The following is an 8,449-nucleotide window of genomic DNA, read 5'->3' as shown; positions in this document are numbered from 1 at the left end:
GGTCTCGATCCTACAAGCATGTCAAAAAAGCCAAATGTGTCCAGGCAGTAGCCTGCAGGGGTAAATGTTCATGAATGACTTCTGCCAACATCGCTGTTTGTTGGCATTGATCCCTAGTCTGAGCACACAGTACTCTAACACAGTAAAGCAGAATTATAATGGCCAATACCATTGCACCCCAAAACAGGACCCTGAGGGCATTACTGAATCATGAACCAATGGACTGCAAATATCCTAGAAAGTCCTGCATCAGAGAGGGTAAAGAGATTATATCAACCCGAGTATTATTAACACTGGTGGCTATATCAGTGATATGTGCTGTAAGGTGGACCATCCATTTGTCCCAAGTACCCCAGACATATTGTGACAGATTATGGGTTTCATTAAGCATAGCTACCACAGTATTGAAGAAATTATTGGCAACCAAATAAGGGGTAACATAGACATGGGTGAATCTAACATCACTAGAAAGACCCATCATATGTAATATAGCCTCAAGGATAAAAGCATGAATGTCCAGCTGAGTTTGAAGGCTGGCTATGCCCAGTCGGACATGTTCTAAAGAGAAGGCTGCTGAACAAAGTCTCTCTGACATAAACGCTGACAGATTGTTGAGCACGGAGGCTTGAGGTACCTGGTTAGTCAAGACCACCCCAGCAGTAACAGAGGAAGTCAGCAGAGCAATCAAGGAAGTAATGCCAAGAACCAGCAGGCCCAGCACTCGTTAATCATCAGCACAGACTTGATGCACTCAGCAATGGCCTGTCACAGCACCGTCTCCATCTGTACACACACTCCAGACATGCAACCCACCACCACCAGGGTGCCATCTGTGATAGCAGGGTGTCCATCACCTCTGAGGAAAAGTCCGTATGGCCTGGGGAGTCAATGAGGTTGATGAGGAAGCCTGACCTATCCTTGCTCTGCTTGATGAAGTTCAGGTCATTCTCCAACAGCTCATAGAAGAGTGAGATGGTGGTGGACTTGATGGTGATGCATCACTCCTGATCATTCTTATGGTGTCTGTGAAGCACATCTCCCCGGCATGTGCAGAGGCAAGGATGCCTGCCTTACAAACCAGCGAGTCTGTCATTGTGGACTTGCCATGGTCCACGTGTGCAGTGACAGACATATTCGAGATGTTGGCCTTCTTGTCCATGATGACTCGGATCTGATCCATCGTGAAGTTCACCATGGTGGCAGATGGCAGTGGATTCTCCTGAGCAAAGGCAAAAAGTGAGAACCATGATGGGGGAGAAGGTGGTGGAAGAGTTACCCATCACGGGGATCACTTACCCCAAAAACCAGACTTCCTGCAGGTCCCTGTTCAGATGCCAGATGTGGGTCCATGCCATCCAGCAGCAAATTGGAGCAAAGGCCATTCCAGGAGCACATCAGAGGGCAGAACTCAACTTTATTTTTCAGCAGGCTGTATATATACACATAATCATCCAAAAACATGAAAGGCCACCCATTGTGGACTAATGGTAGCAAAGGTCATGCTGATCACGTGCTTACATCTAGCATTGGGGATCATGTGCTGATCATGTTCCAGTCATGAGGAGGCAGACCAATCAAAGCACAGTGGAAACATGATGCACTCTCAGGCCATCTGTGGGGAAAGGCATGGAAGGAGGTGTGGCTATGGGGGGGTGCTATGTTGATGGTGCAGTTTAAATTCTGATACAGGAAACAGGCCTAAGCTGTGAAATGGCCCTGGCAGGGTTAGAATTTGGCCTACACCTCATCACGTGGCTTGTGAGGTTATGAGACATGGGAGAAAATGATGTTAGTTTAAGTGCTGCAGAAGAATTAAATCTGAGTAATATAACCACCCATTCCTTCTTGAGACATAGGCTGCATAATCTGAGGCAGTACAGGGGGAATCAGTCCCTGATGGTCTAGTTTGTATGAGCCATTAGAGATACTTGATCACCAATGGAGGCTCCCATGGTTAGCAAGGACTGGAGGACCATGGAAGAGGGACAGGCACTACTGAGAGAACTAGGTATGAGGAAAGCAACATATGATGCCCAGTTCACTGGGCCATATAGGACTGTGTTCACCAGAGATTTAAAGAAGAACTTGATTCAGCAGGGACCTCAAGATTGATATGGAGTTTTAAATGCTTTGCTGAGTCCCTTAGCAGGGCAGGATCTTTATGAAGTAGGAGAGGCTTTGGCAGATCTAAGTGACTAAGACCAGGATGTAAAATGTGTCTGTAAAATAGTAGAGAAACCTGAAACAGGTAGAAAAAAGACAAAGCTGAGAACGAAGTCCATTTGGGTCACTTGAAGGCAAATATGGCAAGATTTTTGTCTAGTCAAAGTTCCTAAAGAAATAAATTGACAAAAAGTCAAATTCTGTGCTAAGGAGCTTCTGGAAGGCTTTAAAACCTGGGGAACAGTTCACAAAAGGCATACAGAAGTTAAAATTGTACCAGGGGTGGATAATGCCCTCTGAAAATTGAACAGGGTACATTTCTCTCCTGAGAGAGGTTATGCTAGGAGGTGGAGGCAGTTTGCCCAGCAAGAGCCTCCCCGAGTAACCACATGTGGTCAATGGAGAGACAAGAGATATGGCTACAGCTAGGAGGCAGACCTGGGGCCTACCTGACCCTGGGAACTAACAGGTATAGCAGAGGCAAGAGGGGCCCTACTCCTCCTTGGCCCTGTGCAGAGCCAGGTAGCTTGAGCCAGCCCCAATGAGTTTATTAAGGATAAGGAAATGCAGGAGGCTCCATGTAGAAACTCCAGGATGGCTCTGAAAAATAACTAAAGATAGTAAAGAGCTAAGTTAATGCCTCTTATCCATGCTATTGTACCCAACATAGATCTATTGTACCCAGCATAGATTTCTGTTGAGAAAACAATTAATACAAATGGATAAAATCTTTCCATGCTGTGTTAGACCTTGTTTATATTTGATTTAGTACACAGTGTTAACATCTGAGTGTTTTACAGATGTGGAACTCATTTGAGAGATACCAATTACTCCAGAAGAAACAAGGGCAAGTATAGCTGTAAAATTCTTGGGAGCTTTATGGTTGGGTAAGGCACAAGTGATACCCACCAGGATGGTTAGAAAAAGTCTACAACAGCCTGGTCCTGTAGATGCCAGAGTAAACAGATATCTTATGAAAATAAAAGTAGAGGCTCCCAAATACTATATAACTGTTAAATGAAAATTCCAGTACTCGAGGTGGGTTGCCCCCATGAGCTGTTGGCCAGGGAGGCCCTCAAAACAATAAAGGCTATTGCCAGTAATGTTGGTTGCACACCAGAAAAAGCCAGTAAGACCGATTGCTGAAGATGCCACATAATATGAGCATAGGAAAGGAAAAGATCAAGCTGAGACTAAGCTGGAAACTCTCTGTCACTAGACAGCCAGTGGTCATAGTACCAGGATATACTATACAGAATCACCAGGGGAGAATGGTCCCCAAAAGTTCTGCTTAATAATGGACCCCTGCATGCTGCACTATGGACATGCCAAGCAAGATGTGCCTGCTGGTGCAATAGTGACTCAACTAGTATATGTGCAAATGACAAATTTCTGATTGAATGTAAATCCCCTGCCTTAGGGAGAAACACATTTGGTACTGTGAACCAGGCTAACTCCCGCTGACAGGGGATGTTATAGGCCCCAGTGGGGATGTCACTGCAATTGTTTTATTAAATGGATGTGATATACCTGCTAAGATATATTCCAAGCATTTGTGTTTACACCCATAGATTAGATTACTACTACAGTCAATGTTCCTGCTTCTTTTCATTTATCTTTATAGTAGGAGGAATACCACTGATATGGGCCAACATCCAAGTCTTGGAAACAGATGATGAATAGACCCAAGAGTTCAGTATCTCACCACAATGGAGGGGGGAACATTCTATATCTATGTCACCCCCTCCAGGGTTTAAGGACTCTTGCAAAAGAGGGTGGTAGAAAGACTGTAAGAGCCAGAGCAAGGGGTAGAAACAGTGTGTGGCATAAACTGTCCTCTGAATGTCAAGCTTGGTTGCACCCACTTGCCTAGGATCATCAGGAACAAACCTAACTATTGACCCTCTGCAAGACAGGAGGAGCTGGGAGAGTCAGCCATGCCTCCCAACCAATCAGTCAACCCCAGCTGCATGACAGGGAGGGACTAAGGATATATAAGCAAAAAAAAAGCACCATGGGGTGCATGCCATTGCCATTTTGGAGGGCTGCTGAAAAGTTGCAATCCACAATCCATGCCAGGATGGGGGAGACCACCTAGCCTCTTGTAAGCAACCCTTCAGACTTCATGCTTGGACTACCAAATTAAGTAAATAAACAAAATTGTTTCTGCAGTGTCTCAATCCCGTAGAACAATTATTTTGTTCTGGAAATATTTATAAATATTTTACTCTTAGAATTGCTTTTAAATCAATTCTTAAGTAGAAACTTGGTTTGTATATGTAAAGAATTTTAAAGTGGAAAAACACTGAGCATAACACTATTATTTTTTTGAAAGTACAGGGCGAACAGTGTCTTTAAATTTGAAGATATGAATAATTTAAAATTGTTTTAGGCCAAGTTTGCAGCAGTGTTATCAAAGATTCAGGAGACCTCAGTTCTGGGGTCATTCTTTCCTTCAACAATGAAAGCCTACATTTAAGAGCAAGCCACTTTTCCTTTTGTTTTAGGTTACCCATCCACATTAGTCATTTTTCTCATTGCTAAATCAAAATAAGACAAAAGCAACTTAAGGAAAGAAAGTTTATTTTTGCTCAGTCTAACGGGATACAGCCCACCATGGTAGGAAGGCAAGGTGGCATGGCGGTAGGACCAGGAAGCAGCTGGTCGTCTTGCATCTGCATTCAGAAAGTGGGGAGATGTGAATGCTGGGGCTCATCTGGTTTTGTCATTTTTCCCTTTTTCTTCAATCCCAGGGATCCCAGTCCATGGGATAATGTCATCAACACTCAAGGTGGGTCTGACCCCCTTAACTAGTCTCCAATGGAAACACACTCACAGAGATACCCAAAGGTATGTCTCATTAATTCCCTAGATGTTTCTTAATCAAGCCACGCTAAAAATCAAAATTGATTACCACACCATCTGTAAAATTAGATTATGAAATGAAAGTGTAGTCACTAAATCATCTGAATACAATCCTCTTACTCTATGGGTCTCCAAAAATGTATAACCTAATTGCTGGTGTCTTTGTTGGCTTTTGCCTCAGATGACTCTAAAACTTATTTTATAAAATAACTCAGATCTTCTCACCTCATAAGTATGGTCCTCAGGATCTGAAGGGAGGCCGTTCCTACTACAGTTCAGTCCTGCCACAGGTCTTTCTCTTGCTCAAGCCCTATTCAAAAGTGACCACCAGCAACAAGAGAATCCCAGCAGTGTCATTCCAAGTGTGGTGTATTCTGCTTCAAAATCCAAACTGGCCACTGAACACTGGGCTTCTTTGTAAACAGAAGGTTCAAGACACAGCAGCTGGGTCTTTGTGTTGGAAATGATGCCCCTTCATATCTTTGTCTACTTGACCACTTAAACCTTTACTACTAAGCTGATCCATATCTATTTAGAATCTACTCACACATACTGACACATACTTTTCTCAGGCAAGTACTTGTTCCTTCCCTCTATCTAGGCCAAATTAGTCTGTCACCAAAGTGCTAAACTGATTAAGGTCCCTGCTATGTTAAGATAGCCCTAAAGCAAGTCAGGAAAGTTCTTTAAAAAAGTTACTTTTCTCAGGTATTTGGCCACAGTAATAAGAAAAGTAACTTAGACACTTGCACAGAAGACACAATTAGGTCTGCCAGATGCTTAAATTACTATAATAATATAATCACCCACCATGAACCACTCAGTTTCACAAAGTCTCAACAGACAAAGTGAACTGGAAATCATCACCTCTGTATCTGTTAAGGTTTTGATCAACACTAATCCTCGAAACTCCTCTGAGGATGCAATATGGTTTCTGATTTACCATTTTAGACTGTGAGTTGGTGAACACCTTAGCATTTTCCATAGCTTCTATTAAACCCTTTCTACCACAATGAGTCTTATACCACAAGCCAAGCAATGAATATCAGGGTTTCACTTGACCTCAAAAGTTCTGATCATCACACTTTACCCAGTGTATACTATTACCCTGAGAGGCAAAATTCAACCTTGTCTTTGACCCTTTTGTGGTCCAAATTTAATGGGAGATTGCTCTGGCTTCCAACCACAATGTCCTCTCTGTGGAGCCAAGAGAACATGGTCTCCAGGACCCAAGCCATCACTTAATAACCCAGGTTATAGAGCTACGAAATTCCCTGCCCAACTAGCACTAAGTCCACTTCCAGAACCTACATAGCATTCTTCCCAGCCAAGTAGAACATGCTGCTATAGTGTGCATACCTGAAAAGCCCAAAGGTAACCAAGAGGAAGCTGGTGGTACAGGTATGTTCAGAGTTTGGACCTGCATATTGGAGTGTGGGCATATGAGTGAGTGAGGCTCCCATGTGGAGAAAGAAGACAGGTAGCTTAGGACCAAGGATTTCCATTTGAATATTTGCTTCAAGTCTTGTAATTAAAGGGCAGACCTATGCACAGGTCCTTTGGAGAAACAAAGAATACATTTGTCACATACCCTTGTGTTGAAACTTCAAGCTGCTTTTTTTCCCTCCAAAGAACATAGTCTCCTTTTAGGTAAGAAAATCAGGGTCTCAGAATTTATTTAAATCTAGAGACAAAGCAGAAGATCATAATTTCCTACTATGACCACTCCTATCAGCATCTGTTCAGAAGACTTCATTTTTTCCTGGTTTTACAGCTCAAGAGATAACCTGACAAACTGCCAGAACCTGGTATAATATACCGGTTGCACTGTGGGTTAAGGTCCACATACTGTGACTCCAACTTTGCTCTTCATGTTGGTAGTCATGTATCATTTTCCTCCAACAATTAAATGCTGTCACCTGGCCTACTCTAGTTCAAACTCTTTTGGAACTGATACTAATTTGATAGTGGTATCTCCACTGTCAAGACTGGCTTAAGAAAGATACCCACCACTGGACTTCTCAACACTTCCCTTACAGATATAGCCTTGGACCCCAGCAAGCAAGCAGTATGTGCTCTTCATGGTGGACAGGGGCTGTTGCACTTCGAATTCAAAATGTTTCTAAGTCTGTCTCAGTTTCCAGGACTAGCCAGGGCCATTCATGCCATCAAGAGAGAGCCTGGACTCACACCAAAAGTCACAAGAGCCCTGGCCATGTTTCTCTCATTTTAATATTCTCTAGTCCTAGAGTCTTCTTGTAGACCAAATATATGCCTTTAACAACTCCAGAACCTGCACCCGTGAGAGTGCTCTGGAGTCCCATGTCAGGTCAGTTCCAGAAAAGTGGCCAGGCAGTCAACTCTTCACCATCATATAGGATCAGTTTGCCAAATGATACAATACACTTATTTTCCCTTAAGTCAGACATAGGACAGATTCAGAGTTCTGAGACAGCAATGGTCACCCTTGGGTTTGAATCCACGTGTATACTCTTTTACATAACGTGTCCAAAGTCCATCAGTATTAGTGTATACATAAGCAGTTTCTTTTTGGCTTCTGAGTTGTATTAGTCCACTACATAAATGTAGCAGTTCATCTATGATTTGTACTTGGAGGTAATTTCCAATTATTAGCTATTGATAATAATAATGACAGAAACATTTATGTAAAAGCCTTGCACATGAATGTGGATATTGATTTCTTTGGGATAAATACCTAAGAGTTAAAACTGTAAGATCACATGTCAAGTGTACTTTTAACCTATAAGAACCTGTCAAACTTTTCCAAAATAATATAGATTTTACCTTCCCTCCAGCAATAGTTCCAGTTGCTCAGTATCTTTGCCAACAATCAGTATTGTGGGTACTTAATTTTGGTCCTACTATATGATGTGGATTTTTGACTTAGAGTGTCATATTAGTAGCTTCTATGTTATATAGCATATGTGATTTCTAATAGAATTCAATTCTTTGGTTTGATGAATACTGACGCCAAGCATTCTCCCATATGCTAAAGGGTGATTAATATATTCTCTTCTGTAAACTATTCAAGTTTTTCTCAATTTTTTGATTGTCTGTTTTGTTTTTGAGTCATAGAGTGCTTTACATAATATGACTCTAAGTCTTGTTAGATACATATGTTGTAAATATTATTTCCCATTCTGTGGTGGCCTTTTCATTTTCTTAGAGCAGTCTTTTAATTTTGCCAGTCCCAAAATACCAAAAATGCTCACAAAGGATATTTGGACACTGATTCTTCTCTCATACATTTTGTTAGGTTTGGGTATTGGGTTACACTACTCTTTTTTAAAAATAAATAATTTATTGAGAATTTCATACATGCATATAAGGTGTTTTGATCAAATCCATGCCCACTCCCTCCCCTCCAACTCCTCCCATATTTCTCCATCACTCTTTTCTG

General features: G+C 42.0%; 1 pseudogene; it reads right to left on the bottom strand.

Moving 5' to 3' along the window:
- Positions 1-684: 684 nt before the first annotated feature.
- On the bottom strand, positions 685-1,341 carry LOC103746647 (annotated as a pseudogene).
- Between the last annotated feature and the right edge of the window lie 7,108 nt (positions 1,342-8,449).

The sequence above is a fragment of the Nannospalax galili genome, unplaced genomic scaffold (genome assembly GCF_000622305.1).
Source record: "Nannospalax galili isolate Female #2095 unplaced genomic scaffold, S.galili_v1.0 scaffold102, whole genome shotgun sequence".
Lineage (NCBI taxonomy): Eukaryota > Metazoa > Chordata > Mammalia > Rodentia > Spalacidae > Nannospalax > Nannospalax galili.
The sequence above is the reverse complement of the archived record's forward strand: the minus strand, read 5'-3'. Positions and strand labels throughout refer to the sequence as shown.